This window comes from Leptidea sinapis, chromosome 21 (assembly GCF_905404315.1).
Source record: "Leptidea sinapis chromosome 21, ilLepSina1.1, whole genome shotgun sequence".
Taxonomy (NCBI): domain Eukaryota; kingdom Metazoa; phylum Arthropoda; class Insecta; order Lepidoptera; family Pieridae; genus Leptidea; species Leptidea sinapis.
This window is the reverse complement of record NC_066285.1, coordinates 2,535,301-2,554,003: the sequence shown is the minus strand read 5'-3', so window position 1 is coordinate 2,554,003 and position 18,703 is coordinate 2,535,301. Positions and strand designations below refer to the sequence as shown.

Genomic DNA, 18,703 nt, shown 5'->3' with positions numbered 1-18,703 from the left:
CATTCTGTGACATCTTTGTTCCACTTCTCCTTCCCACTTCTCATATGCTTAGACCACCACCCACCAAGCATAGAGTATAGTTCGAACGAAAAGGCCGGCAACGCATCTCTAGACCCAAGGTTTTGCGGATGTCCACGGCTGGTTGCCTCACTTCCCAGCATGTGAGTGTCTTGCCCCCTCTTATTTAAAAAAAAATATAAAAATCTTGAAAAACGAACATCATAAACGCGTTCCAAATTGACATCAAATAAATTGGTAATTAGGTAGAAGTTGTAACAATATAAGTGGCCCGAATATTATAACCAATTTTATAACTTAGGTACTAGCCGTTCCCGCGCGCTTCGCTGGGCGAATTTCAATAGGAAATAATTTAAATTTTTTTCATCTTATTACAAATACAATAAAAAAATAAGGAGCATAAACCATCTAGGATAAATTTTGCATCCAATGGTTGTAGTTTCATGTCGATACGATCAGTGGTTCAAACAAAGTTTACACGAACTGTTTTTATCGTTTAAAAGTACTCTATCGCAGTAGGAACTATTTAAATACAAATCTACGTGTCAGGTTGTGTGATGCTTTGGTACTCTCAAAATTTAATTATAATGACACTACGTATGGTCCTAGACTACGAGCCCGCACCAAAAGTACTATACAGCGAGTGCAAAATGCCTGCGCCCGGTTTTGTTGGAATATTCCACACAGATCTCATGTGAGTCCGTATCTTAGAGAAGCCAATATTCTGAACATGGAAAGTCGCAGACGGCTACACTTCGCTTGTATGATTTTTGGAGTTATAAAGACAAAAACGCCAGCATATCTCTATTCGAAACTTTTATGGGCAAATGAGGGCAGGGTGTTGAATTTTATAACAAGGAACATTGTAAAAGCTAAGCTTTGTCCTCCCAAGCATCACACTGCGGCGTTCAGGGGAAGTTTCAAGTACAATGCCACCAAGTGCTGGAATAATTTACCACCGCCGCTACGGGGTTTATATACAGTCTCGAATTTTAGAAAAAAATACAAAAAATACTTATTAATGACCAATACCTCCCTACATCTCCTGCCTTGGTGAACACTGTTTAAATTTCATTATATTATATAAAATAGCTTCTCGTATTTATTATTATTTTTTCTTCCTTATATATTTACACACATACGTTTTTTATTATTTTTGTTATTGTCATTATTTATTTTTAGTTACATTTTTTTTTTTTGTTAATGATATTTTTTTTCTCATAATAATTATTTTAGTGCCACAATTAATTATATTTTACTTTTAAAAATATGTCAGTTCAGCTCCAAACTTCACACAATGGGGTCACTGAAAATCAGTGTTGTGCTCATAGTGTATGGACACAACTACAACTGAGTGGACTCCAGTTTTGGAAGACCACTGCCACATCAAGTTTTGCTTTTGTTCCTTTTGTATTAAGTTAAGTAAGTTAAGTATTAGATTAAGCATATATTTTGTTCTCTTTAACTTTTTTGTGTGAATGTGTCAGTTTTTCTTCCGAAATAAATTCATTTTCATTTCATTTCATTTCATTTCAAAGATAAGAAGATTAGAAAGTTGAAAGGGTATTTTTATGTAGAATAGAACACACTTAATACATAATAAACAGTTTATTAAAATAAAATTAGACCAGTTAACTTATGAAATAAATGTTTCAAGATAAGGACAGGCGTGAAAAAGATAACAGACGCAAAAATTATTGTCTTATTTTAAGGACGTCAGATTCTTCAGTCAAACTTACAAACATAAATTGCAATTAGAGATAATATCCTAAATATCTTACTAATCTTTTTCAGTGGAATTAATGAAAAACTATATTAAAACTTTTACTTTCGACATTGTTCTGACAAATTATTAGCTGATATTTGCTCCTATTGAAGAATGTTGTGTCAAAAACAAAGTTTCAGGCGTATGACTTTGTTTACAATTTGGAATAACGTAGTAACGTAGATTTTAAAACGAATTAATAAAAAAATATTTCAATGTCTCTACTGTCTACTCAAATATCTGTTTAGGTGTGTACCAGCTATTTAATCGCAATTCCTAAAATTTTTAGTTTCCAGAACTATAACAAACATGTTGAGTCATAAGATACTTAGTTCTATTATACTTTGATAAAGGTAAAACCTAACATTTCAGATGTTACGAAATTGAATTAGAAAAGTTAAGGACCTATATTGTAACATACAAAATAAATTTCTTAAAATCCGGTATTAAAAACATGTTTCTATACGATGATCCTTGTTCTATTAGTTAACCTAAGACCAAGACCAGGGCCCTTTGGATGCTGCATATCCAGGATTCCAACCATTCCATGACGGATTCCAGGGCTTGAGAGCTGCAGCAGCTGCTGATGCGGCGTGTTGGGCAGCACTAGCTGCGCCAGCTGCTCCAGAACTTTGTAGAACAGACAGTTTCAGGGCTTCCAGGTCTGCAAGACGATATTTTGTATTAATCACATTATTTTATATTAGGTTAATTACTGTGGGCTAAGTAGATGAGTTTTCCGCCCCCAGAAACCCATTCATATCTATAAGAGGTCCTGGGTGATCGAGTTTAGAGTGAATACTCGAAAAAACGCGATCTCCTCCTCTGTAGTAAATTTCATCCAAATTGATAGAGCTGATTCCAAGTTGCGGAAAATTTGAATTTGAAACGTAGCCTTAAACGGGTCTGCCTTAGACCCGGTATCCACCAAATCGGAGAGGAGACGAGAGGAGATAAGCCGCGACGCTGTCAGGATATTTTCACCAAAGCGGAGAGGAGATATGAGCTGTGAATAGCGGAAATGTGAGCTGTGAGATCTTGAAATCAGTCAAGTTATGTCTACGAAAGGCCCGCCTACACGAATCTCCGCTCCGCCACGCCGCTTGATCGCTCGACGCGGCACAAATTAAAAATTCTATAGATAGATGACTTATATATACACATATAACTTTTATATTAATAAATGTTTATAATTTGTTGATATTATAAATAAACAAATTATTTTTTGATTTGATATACCTGCACTTTGCAGCTTAGCAGCTTGGTTTTCAGCAGCGCGCTGGATTGCTCTGGCAGCAGCCGCCTCGCGGGCGGCAGCGATCCTCTGAGCTGCTGCAGCCCTGGCCTTCGCAGAAGCCAGCTGTGCCTGGGCGTGCACTGCCGCTTGTGCCGCCTGGAGTGCGTGGGCACGGGCTATGCGGGCGGCTTCCTCACTAAACGAAAATAAAGTAATATAAAAAAAATCATACGAATCCTCCTTCAGATGCAAGCTATGTATCGGCTACTCTGAAATAGGGACATCTAGAGAAATATCCCGAATTCGCCAAACCTAAATTAAAAAGAAACCAACTTGCTTGCTCAGTTAAAAGTTAGGTACTGCAAATTACAACTATCTAAATGAAAAACGAGGTGTCTAACCACATCTAACGGAATATTATCATCTCAAACACAGGCATATTATCACTTCAAATGACGACACCGCATCTCTTGACCTTTGTAGTATTTTCGGATGTCTAGTAGATTATATAGAGCATAATGATGCATGGTTCTTGTCTGGTTCTGCGCACGTCACCTAAAATTGTATAATACGAGTATTATATCAAGCAGGCTTAGTTGTTATTTGACTTGAAAGATGGGCTGGGAGTTATCAATTCTTCTCCCCGTGTCAAAGCCTCTTTTACTTTACGAAATGATATAGATTCATGACGTTTACTAGGTGTTGTTGGAATAGATTATGTTATTGCCAATCACTTAAGTAAATAAATATATTTCTATTTCTCACCCACCATCACACGGGTTAATCGCCCCTCCCCTAACCTAGTATAAATAAATTGGATGCTCCGAAGATTTTTACCTTCTGTGGGCAGCATGAGCAGCCTCAGCTTCCTTTGAGCTTGCAAAGCTTTGTTCTTCAAGCGCTGCATGTTTAGCTGCAGCAACCTGACGCTGTGCTGCCATAACAGCGGACGCTGCTGCTTTTGCCGCTGCTATCGCCCCAGCCACGTCTGAACTTGATTCTGCCCAAAATTAAAGTTAGTCTGTATAGTCATATTATAAATCTGAAGAATTGAATGCACTTATTCTGGATCTAACGGTCGAATTGTGTATAGTAGCCAGGTTGATGAGGAAAAAAGGCTTTCAAGCATTAAGTAACACCTGACACCTCTCAGGTAGTTTTCAGATCATGAATTAGGTCGGAAAAATAAGCGCACCTGTTTTACTTTGCCTGCGAACGCTGGCGTATCTGTCAGAAATATGTAAATACAAAGTTCTACAAGAAGAGAACATCAAAAACTAAAACGAAAAGAAGTGGAAAGTTCATCAAGTTGAGAACTCGCAATACGAAATTTGCAAACTTTTGTAATTCTAATTACAATAATATAATAATAATTTGCAATACATTTAATTATGATTGTGTGGATATAAATTTCACACCCGTAGTCGACTTTGGCCATTTTAAGCCGAACGAGCATTACTTAGCCAAGCATGACAGCTCAATCGAATTAAATTACAAAATATAGTGCTCTCCACGCCTAAAGTAGCTTCCACTTAAAAAAGAGTCCGGTCTAAGCCTATTTCTTACAGTCAGCCACAGGAGGTATTTTATTACAAACATTTATGTTAGAGGCAAAATCGAAAAAAGAACACACTCGCCTGGAATATGACGCGAACCTGAAGCCAATCTATACAGTTTTCCGTCAAAAAATAAAAACAATTTTTTCCTAGAATTTGAACGCATAGTTTTTCAAAATTTTATCCAAAGCGGCCGATGAGAAGTTTGATTAAACACATAAAATACTTATGTGTAAGTTTAGACTTTAGAGGACAAAGGCCTGCAGCACTGCCTTCTGAGGAGACAGGAGAACCTTCCATCTCCGTGTTATGATTCACAGCCGCTTCCGACTCAAATTAAGTAGGTACCTTTATCTCACATAAAGTAAATAGACCTAAAGAATTTACGGAGTTAAAACTTGAATCTATTCACAACAACTAAAAATCTGCCCTACCTTAGGCTCCTTTTTACCTGTAAGATGTAGATGCTGGCTAGATTATTGGTACCACAACGGCGCTATTGTCTGCCCGTGAAGCAGTAATTGATTTTTTTTCATGATAATATGGGACGAGACGAGCAGGACGTTCAGCTGATGGTAAATGATACGCCCTGCCCAGTAATTGAGTTTCAGTCTGAAGGGCGCCGTAGCTAGTGAAATTACTGGGCAGATGATACTTAACATCTTATGTCTCAAGATGACGAGCGCAATTGTAGTGCCGCTTAGAATTTTTGGGTTTTTCAAGAATCTTGAGTGGCACTACATTGTAATGGGCATCGGGATTACCATCAATTGAACGTCTTACTCGTCTCGTTCTTTATTGTCATAAAAAATACTGAGTGATTGTTAAGAAGGCTTACCGGCAGCTTCATGTAGATTTTTCAAAGGAGTGAGCTGGACGATATTGTCGTGCGGTTGTTGCAACGAAAGTCCCGTGTCCCATCCAAACGCACTTCTCTTTTCGGCCGCTTTGCCCCAACAAGTTGCAACCAAAGAGAAAACCAACTGAAACCAAATAACTATTATGTTAATAATTGTGAATGTGGTTTGTTTGTGTATGTGCGTGTATACATATTACATACACATGAGTAACTAGATATATATATTCTTATTGGTTCACAAATAAAAGGACGGAAACCATTTTGTGGTACCTCTACTATAGATAGATAATTTATAAGTCTAGATAGAGCCTGTTGCTGTTAGGCAACATGACAACAGGCCAGGCTTATTACTTTAGTGTGCATGATATCTACGTCTAACACTCACGACACGTGAGTCACTTTGTTTTAGTTGTGCATTGTTGAAAAAGAGGCTAACAGTTCACCGCAATTTTTTTTCGTTTTCACATTTTTAACATATTATGCATTTAACTTTTACTTATCGATAGCGATCAAAATGATTATTTTACAAAATAATATAAAACCACGAGTCCTTACCAATCCTTTGAATATTATTGCCATTGTTATTATCAAATTACAACTCTTCTCAAACCGTTCCAAGGATAGAATGATAGAAACAGGAATGTGGTCCACCATTTTATATTGTTGAACGCGGAAACGTTTTCTGATATCAGAAAGGGATCCTCAACTACATAATTGGTTTGAAATTACTTGTACTACAATTTTACTTGAACTGTTACTTTCAAAAGAATCATCGATTTATTATAACAGCTCTGAGATTACAGCATACTCGTCCTAACCTTTCTATCGGGAGAAATATATTCGATGTCCGTACTTAATACACGTAATCGTGGAGTTCCCCAGGGAAGTGTATGGGGCCACTTTTGTTTTTACTTTATGTAAATGACTTTCCTAAAGTGACTTGTTATCGATCCCTAATGTTTGCTGATGTCATTGCAATTGTTATATCGTCTGACATTAAACATGACAAATATAATGAGATTTGAAAAACAAAACTTTATGAACGATGCGGTACTTCATCTGAGAGTTGAACAAAGCAAAACAGAATTTTATAACGAGGCGGTACTCGAACGTTTGGTTCAGTTGGTTAGAGCACCGGCACGGAACGCCGGAATCGTGGGTTCGAATCCCGCATCGTTCATAAAGTTTTGTTTTTCAAATTTTATTCGTGTATTAATCCTAGAAGTGAGGGTTATCACTTTAAAAAAACAACATATTGTTTAAATATATTGAGCATAATAAAGAGTAAGTATGAGTTAGAAATAAATATGACGTTGGATAAAATAATCAAAAGGCTTGACAATATGACTAATTTAAATATAAATTTATCAAAGACAAATTATATACAGTTTAATGTAAAAGGACGTCAACAAATGCATTAAATATAAAATATATTAATACAGTTATAAATGAAATTGATAATGTAATTTTTTGGGAATACAGATTGATAAATATCTCAACTACACTAGACATATTGACAAAGTTTGTAACAAAATTAATCGTTTTGTCTACGTATACATATAATAGGTTAAGAAGAATAGGGTCACACAAGCTTATGACCTATCATAGATACGTTGCATCAGTTTTACGATATGGACTACTAATATGGGGTAATGGTTTATATTTTCAGCGAGTTTTTGTTGCCCAAAATAATTCTTACATGCAGTAGTAGGTGTACGGCCGTGGCACTCTTGCAAAACGCTATTTAAAAAACATATTCAGCTAAATTTACATGTATGTACATTTTCAAGTCTTGCAAATTTATGCGTAAACATTTATGCGTATTTTCACGTCAGCAGCTGAGACAGCCGCATAGACTGGTTTTGAAACATTGTCCTAAAACAAAACTTTTTCTTAAAAATAGCCATAACATGTGTACAAAATTATATAACACTTGCCTGAGGACTTGAAAATACTGACAAATGAAATGTTGATACCAAGACTCTTTAAATGGCTGCTTGAAAATATTTTTTATAGTATTAATAAATATTTAAATAAGTGTTTGCATGCTTTTAATTTTAGCTGGATAGAGGACACATTGTAATATTTAAGATCTGGACATATCCTTTTCCAAAGCAAAATAAATAATTTCATCTCATTCGGTACCAGCGGATTCGGCAGAAGTTATAAACACTCGTACAAGAAGAATTCCGTATAATCGTACAACATATAACAATATGTTCCTTTGAAATTATTCTGTTTCTTAAATTGCATGGTGGTCGTTTTACATTTCGCCATGTTTTTTTTTATATTTGATTCGTATAGCAACAACAAGGACTAGTAAAAAATAAGGACTCCGTGTCATCTTACATAACAGTGTAGCACCAAAACAAGCCGATTAACGTGTAAATACATAGCCCCAAGCACACACTTACACTAGGGGAATGGGGGGCTAGTTGTAACAGGGGTAAGTAGTAACAAGCATTTTTTAACTAGATAGTAGAAGAATATTCGTTTGATTTTCAACCTAACCCACTACGTAATACCCATTCTATAATATAAGCGAGAACAGTATCACGCCGTACGGCGCAGGTCGCGGTGTTGTGCTGGCGTTCCGATTAAGCCAGGTAATGGACTTTTTTATGTTTATACAAAATTGATTATCGTAGATTTTAAATGGTTTAGCAGTTGTTGATTTATACAAATACATTAAGCACTTGTTAAGTTTGATTATATTAAATGGAATTTAGGTAGGTTATTTAGGTTAAGAATAGAGGTTTTTTCCAAAAACCTCGCAGTGGGGTAAGTTGTAACACTTTTATGGGGCAAGTTGTAACATGTTACTTATAAGTTATTTATAAGTATAAATCCTGCAAGCAAACATTATTGCCTCTAGCTTGACAACAAATATTCCTAATATAGATTCATTCGATAAGTAATCTTTAGATATAAGTGTCAGTGAAATCATAAGTTCCATGGAAAATTGAAACACAGTAACTTAGATTTTACAAGAATTGAGGATACTTTATTTACAACAGCTTTACCTGGAAGTCAACCTGACTTTGAGCCGACTCCTCGTAGAGTGGATACAATGCATCATGTGCAAGATGTGGGCACATGTATTGTATGTATGTTTACTGAAGATTTTGTTATAATAAATGGCTTTGATCCTAATGTTCATTTATAGTTTAAGAAAGAATATGTATTTGTTAACATTTGATTACTTTTCTATCAGATTAAGATTAAGAGTAAAACTTAAAAGTTTGCTATAACGTACCTAAGGTTTATAATGCTAAAAATTTATAAAAAGTCTGATTACTGAAGTAGTTAAGATTATTAATGGCTAAATAAGTAAGCCTAAAATACCTTAATAGTCTTAGTAAAGAAAGTACATGTTATTTGTTTGTTTTCGTATATTTTCTGTTAATTTAAAAATTTAACTTAACTAGTTTAAACCTGTTTTAGTGTTTGTAAAGTTTCTTATGCAAAATATGCCAAATAAATCTTCAAAAAATATAAAACGGGCTTCTAATTCCTAATGTTACAATTTGCCCCAAGCCTGTTATAACTAGCCCCAGTCACGGGGTAAGTTGTAACACTAGTCAGTTTTTTTTTCAAAGCCGTTTCTACAAAATATCGTTACAGGTTAGATAACAAGATTATTGGGAATCAATAGTTGAGTAGTTGTTAATTGGAATAGTACTGCTAGATATCATAAATAACCAACAAGTAAGCTATCATAGCCAAGAAGCGTAAAATTGTTACAACTAGCCCCTCGCTCCCCTACTACATGCCGATGAAAAGGCATAAAAGGCATTTATTTTCTCAAAAGTGATTTGTTTAGAATTCTTTTTGATGTCATTTCTAATATACTAGATACTACTACCGCTTCGGAAAAAAATGGCGCTCTGAGAGAGAAGAAGCGGCGCAAGAAACTCTCCCAGCATTCTTTTTTTGCGCTCTTTTCAATAAAAATATACAATATTGTACAGTTATTTCTATCGTTATAAAATAATCACAATCTAGTCGGCTGTCCGATCATTTAGATATTCAGCTGTGGAGTAATAGGATTTACGACAAAGCCATTTTTTTTATAAAACATTTAATTTTATTTATGGATAATGCCTGAACAGTGGCTGGGACTTTATTATAGAAGTGTATACATTTACCCTTAAAGCTATTATGCATCTTATTTTATAGGCGGCCAGAAAATTGTCATCGTCTGTGACAGATCAGTTTGCGTCGCAATAAAATACTTTAAAAATGCCATCGTGCGTTGTGAAAACGTGTAAAATCAATAACATAAAAGTATTTGTAGATATATGATTATTTAAGGAAGAAAATTTTGTGTAACTGGTATACCCCGTAACCGCACACACACTAGCATAAAGGTGCTTCACTTGCTAATATCACGGCGCGGAGTCCTTCTTTTTTACTAGTCCGTGAGCAGGAATAGATATCTACTGTTACGTAACCAAAGCTATATAAATACAACAAAAATAGTCAATCATTTTGATTATCTTTATTATTATTATTTATTTATTTATTGAGCAATTCGAGCAGTCTATAAAATGCGTTCAAGGGATTCATTGAGAGAAAAGTTTAGTGAAATAATTATTATGACAGTACACTGCCAGTACATATACGAGAACCTCCTATACGCTCATAAAAATATTAGCCAATTTAAAAAGAATAGTGATGTACACAGTGTCAATACTCGAAACAAACATAAACTCGCAATTCCATCTACTAGGCTCCGTAAAATTGCTAAATCTTTTAAAGTGGATTGTGTTGTATTTTATAATAAACTCCCAAATGAAATTAAAATATTACCTATTAAAAAATTTAAATGTATCGTAAAAAATAAATTAACATCTAAGGCCTATTATAATCTAAAAGATTACTTGAATGATAGTTGAGAGTTGGAATTAATGTTCTAAATTTTGTTAATGAATATTGTTATACTCATTTGAATGCTATTGTAACTTTTGTACTTCATCCTGACTTGCACTAAATAACTAAAGTTTTACAGTGAATAAAGATTTTTTGACTTTGACTTTGACTTATATTATATTATTATTATTATTATAGGATCAAGTCTCTTGTAATAACTTCTCATACTTAACATATTTAGCATTTATATTAAAGGAGTGGAATCATACATATGATATTGTTATTATTGATCAATGGGTAGTTAACAATATATTACAAAAATAATTTTTAGGGTAGTGTTGATAATAAATACTTTTAAGTTGAATTTTATTTTCTCTTTCCTGGTTTCTAAAAGATAAGGTTTTATAAAAGACCTTACTTATGATTGCAACACCTACGTCCTGAACCAAAAAAAAACTTAAGTAGTATAAGTTAGCCTAAAGTCGAACGTAGTGTGTAAAGCGCCAAGACAATATGAGATTGTAAATACGATGGGAGTATGAATAAAACAAATAGGATGGCCATTACTTTATTTTGCTATTTTATCAAAAATATTTTTTGTATTGCCTTGCTTTTCTATGTTACCCTTGCATATATGTGCGGTGTTCCCGGGACGATACGACATGGGTACCTTCAAAAAAAGCGTGTACACCTTCCAGGCCGGCAACGCTCCTGTGATTCCTCTGATGTTGCAAGGGGCCATCCATAAAGTACGTCACACGAAATTTTGTACTTTTGAACCCCTCCCCCCGTCCTTGTCACAGGTTGTCACATTTTTATAACCCCCCCCCCCATCCTGATGTGACGTCACACATTTTTTAAATTTATGTATGTATTTAAAAATAATCGAGAGAAAACAGCTATTTTATTTTTTTACTTATTTTTATTAAATAATAATCTAATAAAATCAACATAAAGTCCAACATTTCATAAAACCGAAAAAAAAAGGACTAGTTAGAAAATAACGGAAATTTGCTAGAAACTGTGGCAATCATAATGTTAACAAGAGGAACAAACATAAACTTGTTATGCCTGCTTCTCAGTTGAGTCGAGTTAATAAGACCTTTATTAAGCGATGTATAATACTTTTACAATATTTTAATCCCAGAAAGTATACCAATCAAATGTGTTTAATACGAAATTTAAAAGAATTGGTAAAAACATAAATGATTTTCTTCATGATACCACAGACTCTATATTTATAAATGTTTATTGTACCTACGATATTACATTGTAATCCATGTTTTTGTTATACTTCTTTAGGCGCGTTATGAAAAAATGATGAGAGTGAAATTTTAACATGCGCGCGCATCACTATAACACTAAAGTAACAGGGTTCCTAAAATTTTCTGATGTTTGCGACATTCGTTTTTTTTTTTTGGTTTTTCGTCCATTATTAGGATAGGCAAAGGGTTCAAGCCCGTAAAGCCGAATTCGCTATTTAATATACTTAAATATCAAATCAATGGAATAAACTGGTATGTGTAAGCAAACCCTATGCTGCTTTTGGTGAAGAGGGTCTTTGGTCGTGATAATTGGGATTTCGGAGAAGTATTAATCAAATTGATTTGCAATTTATATTTCCGAATTTACAACGCGATTATTAAAATTGAGGTGTTACGGCAACTCGATCTACCAGTTTCATTATTAATTATTATATTCCAAGTTGCTTTAATTTTATCTGCGATGAAACGAGTTTTCGCTTCATGACAATCTACTTTAAAGAGCTTGGAGTATTTTTTACACATATTTTAAATTCTTCGCAATTATTGTAATGTTACTCATAATAAAGGTCATATAAGCGTTTACGACTTTTGTGGATATTGTTGCCCAATCACAAAAACAATGTTTGTTGTTTACTGTTACCGTTATTGGAGTAAAAATCCTGTCAAATTCCTTACAGGAGGAATTGAAGACTAAGATGTTATAGTGAAAATTAGCACTTTCACCACATTGTAAATATACACTATATGTATAGTGTATATTATATTTAAATTTTATGGTATACCCTTACGATAATATATTGCTCTAGTTCTATATAAGCTATCTCAATTAGTTGTTCTATAGACAGGTTAACAATATCTCTTCTATTTTTACATTTTAACCTGTTATTAATAATAATTAGGGAACCTCCATGTATTACTTATTGCCTTACATTATTTAAAAAAAAACCCTGCGTTTCTTGCGCCCGTTCTACTCAGGTCTGAGGCACTGTATTTTAAATGGGTGGTAGTTTTCGATGTTCAATAAGTGATTTTGAATCCTATTTTGAATGAAAATCAATTTGCGTTTCTATTTTTTAATATGGTAAATTGGGTCCATGGATATTTAGGTTAATGTTTTATATTATTTTGTAATATTGTGGTAAATACACGGGCCATACATCTGTGTCTGGTTTTAGCGTAAGAGAAAAAATAGACCTATTAAGTAAAAGTCGTCCATCGGATTTCGGTATTTTTTCCAGAACTATGATATTAATTTTTCTCTAATTATTTTGGGGCCGTCTGTACTACGTAGTTAATCTTTGGCAAATTGGCACATATTATTTAATAATATCATAAATTATAATTTTTATGTGCATTCGTCACGGTAAGCATGACACAGTTAGAACCAGTTGATTAATGAGCTCCAAAGATACTGACCTTTTTTAATGCTGAGAACAAAATTTAAAATTATGTTCTAATACATAGAATTGTAAAACTGGATGCTCATTATCTTCTTTAGCAAAAGGTGCAGTTCAGATTGGGAAATGTTTAATGTGAGGTTTCTGTCACCACACCAGAGGATGAATATTGCAGTGTGCGTAAACTGAGAAGATGTAAAATAAATCATATTAGTGAGACTTTAGAGTAGTTGTTTCTTTAAATGATGTAAATAAGTAAAATATCTTTTATTATTACAAATTACGACTGCCATGTTTAAATTCTCTTTGATTACTGCTGACTGCATAGAGAACAGATTTAGGGTATGTTTCGAGCGAGCACTGCACAGTTCTATCACTGTAAAAAAATTCGTTCCGTTAAGGACTGCCAGTATACTGCCGCAGTACCCTAGGGAAATATATGACGTCATAAATCGCCGCCATATTCTACTGTGAGAACGAACGCACGAACAAAGTAGAAGTACTGAGAGTATAATATAGGGTATGTTTCTGATATGCACTGCGAGCACTGCACAGTGCTATCACTTTAGAAAAATTCGTTCCGTTATGGACTGTCAGTATACTGCCGCAGTACCCTAGGAAAATATATGACGTCATAAATCGCCGCCATATTCTACTGTGAGCACTGGCGTTTTCGAGCTAAGTAAGGTATTCGGAGTACTTTGAACACGTGATCAGTCAAAACCACTCGAATGTCTAGCTTTAACGCTCATATTTTTAGTTTGACAGTACTCCAACAACAACTTTTTAATGAAGTAGAAAACTTAAATACACTCATTGAATGCTGCGTCAAAAAATGCGGCTGACAGTATACGAGATTGCGTTCTGTTTTAAACAGTAACCAGTTTATCCGGCTTTCAAGGAACGGTTTCACAGCAACATAGGTATTTACTCTAGGGAGAAGAATGACAACCACGTACAAAAAAAGCGGCACAAAATTAGCGCCATCTGTTGAGCACCCCTTGAACATAATCGAGCGGAAAATTTCAAAATAAGATTCGTTTAAATTTTTATATATAGGCTACCTATCACTTGAGATTTCACAAGAAACACAAGAAATAATACCACACGCCGGCAGACATTTATTTCTTGTGAAGCAAAGTGCAAACGTCAACTTCAGTTGCCAGCCTTAAAAATATTATTAGAGAGACCGAACTTTAGGTCTCTTATAATGACCGAGAACTTGGCAACACAGTTCTGAGTTCTGACCCCCGTAGGTATTCCGAAGCTAACGTTGAGACGACCCCCCCTTGCAAGACTTTCACAGGATGCTAAATTAACGTCATACTGTACAGTTGTCGCAGTGCATATCGCAACATACCCATAATGAGCATATACTCATATAGTATGTAAAACAGCTGACAGATGGTTTTGTCAATGTCATATTCAATATTATGTTGTTTTATTTGATCCGTCTATCTTTTGGTTAGGGATGGCGATTCTTTACGAAAAAGATCGATTTTTAAATCGATTCGAATCGTAGTCTAATGAATCGATTCACGAAACAATCGAGGCCTACAAAATCGATTCTTAAAAAATCGATCTTTCTTTCAAGTTTGCGTTTACAATGTAAATTTGTATCAATTTTACTAAAAACAAGATTAATATTGCAATTAACGATATCTTATCAATAAAATCAGGGAATTCAAAAATAACAATTATTTTTATTACCGTATCAAACTATAAGATGAACTATAAAAAAAAAATAAGTATTTATATACTGAATGTTTTTATTGACAAAAAAGTAAAAAATAAGGTAAGAGTTAAAAGTTTAAATATTAAGCATTGGGAATTATAACTGGGAACTATAGTTCCCAATGCTCAATATCTAAACTTTTTAAAAACAACAGTCTTTCAAGCCTTTTGGGATCCAAGCGGTTACGCTCATCACTTGCGATGTTTCCAGCAATTGAAAACAGGCGCTCACAAGGAACGGATGATCCAACGATACTCATATACATCATGGCGATTGGGTGAACGTGATGATAAATGGAGCTCTTTTGTTCTTGCCAGTAAAGTACAGGATCATACTTCAGGTGCACAACTGCCTGCGATAAATAATGTTTGAATTCTTCATTTAAGCCTTGATTTTCCTGTGCAAGTGCATTGCATAAAGAGAGTTGCTTTTTCACAAGCAACTTATGAAAATCCCATATTCCGTTTTTCATATCCTTATCAGCGCTTTCTATTGCGTCGACTTCCTCACTATTATTTTGTGGAAGTGATTGTCGTGTAATATCCAAAATTGAAGTGTTTATTTTATTTATCGCTCGAGAACAGGCTACATGGTCAGTAAAATGAATTTTTTTAAATCTAGGATCTAAAATGGTCGCAGCAGCTAACAAATGAACTTGTTCAACATTTCCAAATCTTTTCTTCAAGCCGTCCACAATTAAAGTCCTTGTTTTAACACCAATATCCGTTGAATTTTTCATTGTATTATATGTTTCAGTCAGACAAGACACGATGGGTATAATTTTACTGGCTGTAACGTAGTCTTCTCCCGATATTTCTTTAGTTATTACTTCTTATGGTCTCAATATATTTATAAGATCTTTTATAAATTCTAACTGCTGTGCAGTTAGCATTGTTGGCGCTTTAGGATACTTGAGTAATATTGGCGCAATTATTTCGGATAACTCAACAAATCGTTCCAATTGATAAAAAACAGAATTCCATCTGGTACACACAGACTGAACAAGCCCCAAAGGCTTTGTTTGATGACCCTGAGCTTTCTTTAAAGAATCAGCAGCATTTGTATTATGTTTAAAATATGTGGTAATATCTTTGACAGCTGTTAGTAAATTCTTGGCTTCTTCCAGTCCATCCTTATTGTCAAATGGTTTTGATGCTACTAGGTTTAATATATGGGCAAAACATGGCATGTGTTTATTTTTGCCATAAACATTTGTGACAGCTTTAACGATATTAGCGAAACGCTACCACTTTGTTACTTGTGATGCCCCATTTTTCCGTCATATTGATAATAACTTGTGCTAAGTAGTCAGCATTGTGTGGTTCTGTTAGAGCAGTTACACCAAAAACTATGCTCAATAATTTACTTTCATATATACAATGACCAGTTAAGCCTAAGTAGCTTTGACTATTATGCGAGTCAGTCCAAACATCTGCAGTTAAAGATAGTGCTTCTACTTCTTGTATTTTTAGTTTCAGTTGTGTCGAAAGAATGTCATATTTATCGTCAATCATGTGGGTCATTGTTTTTCTGGCTGGAACTTTATAAAGTGGTGCCACTACTTTCATTAAATATCGAAATCCTGTTTTTTCCACAGTATTTAAAGGCAACCCATCTTTTGCGATCATGAAGACTATTGCATTGGTTATTTGACCACGCTTAATACCAGTATCTGAAAATAAATAAAATCAAGTCTTAATTATTGATCCTGTATGCATCTCACTTTCATAAAAAAATATTCAAAAGATTTTAGTTTCATGCCTTACCTCCAAATGATTTTATATTTGTTAAGCAAGATGTCAATGTTTGCTGTTTTAAGACTGATACATTGGTAGAAGAAGAAGCCACGCTTTCAGCACCCGAATTATCAACATTTTGCAAATCTGGAACTGGAACGATGTCTAAAGTCATGTCATCAACAACCTAAAACGAAAAAACATAGTTACTTCGATTTATTTAATATCGATTTTTATTTTTTTCGAACTCAGTACATTGGAAAACAAATAATGTGACATAAGAAATGGTTTCACTAACTTGATCATTTCCATTATCATTTCGTGCATTACCACATTTACCACCACCACTTTCACTCTTCTTTTTGAGACTTACGGTCTGAATTGTTGGATGACGTCTTAATAAATGATTGCGCAAGTTTGTTGTGTTTCCCTTAGTTTTTACGTCCTGGTGACAATATTTGCATGTGCCTCCGAAGTCTTTTTTAATAAAATGATTCCATAAATCACTTCTACCCGACATGCTGAAAAAATATATTTATTCCTCATTTATTATATGTATTAAACTTGATAAACAATGGTATTTTAAGTAATTAGTCACTAGTTTCGAGTAATATTCAAAATCCTATTAGGATTAGTTAGCATAATTTCTTAATGAATTTAAAAGAATATTTTATATGAAAGAATAGTTTAACATTTTATAAAAAAGTAACCTTTATATAAAAATAGCACCAAATGTGAATCGATTAATTAAGATACGAATTGCTTTAAAAATTGATATTTTTCGGAAAGAATCGCCATCCCTAGCCTGGCGATTACTTGATTAAAATAAAATTAGAGTAAAAGCGATAGTTTATTTTTAAAATGATAATGGGCTTTACTATTTTTTCTGTAAACAAGATGAATAATTTGATGCTTTGACGTTAAATAGATAATTGGACATAAAGTAATCGTGAATGAAGTATGAACACTTCCATCAATAAGAATTCCACATATTACTTATTAGTTATTTCAATGCTGATTATTCCTGTGTAAAAGTAAATTTAAATGATAATCACAACTAACAGAACAAACTGAAAATAATAGCGTCAAAGTAAAAAATAAGAAGCGCTTTACTTATTTACTTACCTACTCTCAATTAGTTATTATTTCGCAACAAACACTACATGAAAATCTGATGAAAATCAATCATGAAAATACTTATATTACGCTAATAACAGTATTCATTAACCTTTCCGCATCAGCGCGCTCCGGATCTCGCTGTACACTATAGATCGGCAAGCTTCCGGCATTTTCGCGGCATTTTCCCCGTGTGTATTATTTTACGTGTAGTTATAAAATGCTTATAACTAGGGTGATTTGAGTGACTGTCACTGAAAGCTATTGAAACAAGCTATAAGACCATGTATAAATTATTCATATTGTCTTTCTTTTTTATTTCACAAAGACTTTTCATTCGAAAAAAAGTGTAAAAATAGGTATATTTTAAAATAAATATTGTTATTATTGTTAATTACTTGTTTTATTTATTTCCTTTTATGTTTTTTAACGAATAGTATATGTTAATTATAAAATTAAGCTTAAATCTCCACAAAGAACGATCTTCGTGTAAAGTCTTGATAACGACCGCTCGCTGCGCCGGCCGGGAACAAGTGGACACATAAGTGCTTTGTCCGTAAAGCTATGACGTCGAATATTGGTGGCCTTGAATCGTAACGGATCGAAATGTGTTTGGGAATTCACTCGTTCATAACTGCGTAGGCAAATAAACCATCTTGTACACCTAATAAGGGTGAAAACTGGATGAGGTAAAAGAGTGCCCCGCGGCACAGCCGCTCTCATTGTTTTTTGAATTACCAGTGCCCGCGGGCACGGCTGATGCGGAAAGGTTAAACGACAACAACAAATGAATAATGCAATATCAATCGTCACAGATTATAAATACATAAAGTCAAAGACTACAAACGTAACTTTTTTATTAAAGAGAGGCGAGTAAAGGATACTAAACATACAGCCATCTCGCGAGTTTATGAGTAGTTAACTCTTTAACCGGCAGCACTCTTATAATTCAGGCACATTCAACTAAATGCAAATAATTGTATGGTTTATACCAAAACAGAAAAAATCGAATGTCGATTTTCAAGGGTGATATATCGATTCAGTGAATCGACACAGTACTTCATATCGATTTAAAAAATCGATATTTTCTGCTCGAATCGCCATCCCTATTTTGGTCATTCTCATTCATCTCAGATCTGTCATTACT

At 34.1% G+C, this 18,703-nt stretch overlaps 1 long non-coding RNA gene across 1 annotated transcript; it reads right to left on the bottom strand.

Annotated features, from left to right (window-relative positions):
- Positions 1-1,611: 1,611 nt before the first annotated feature.
- On the bottom strand, positions 1,612-11,674 carry LOC126970549 (uncharacterized). The gene is made up of 5 exons (XR_007730659.1): positions 11,565-11,674; positions 5,415-5,559; positions 3,858-4,020; positions 3,023-3,216; positions 1,612-2,447 (listed from the first exon to the last, which is right to left on the bottom strand). It is a non-coding gene; the product is annotated as an uncharacterized LOC126970549 (long non-coding RNA).
- Positions 11,675-18,703: the final 7,029 nt, after the last annotated feature.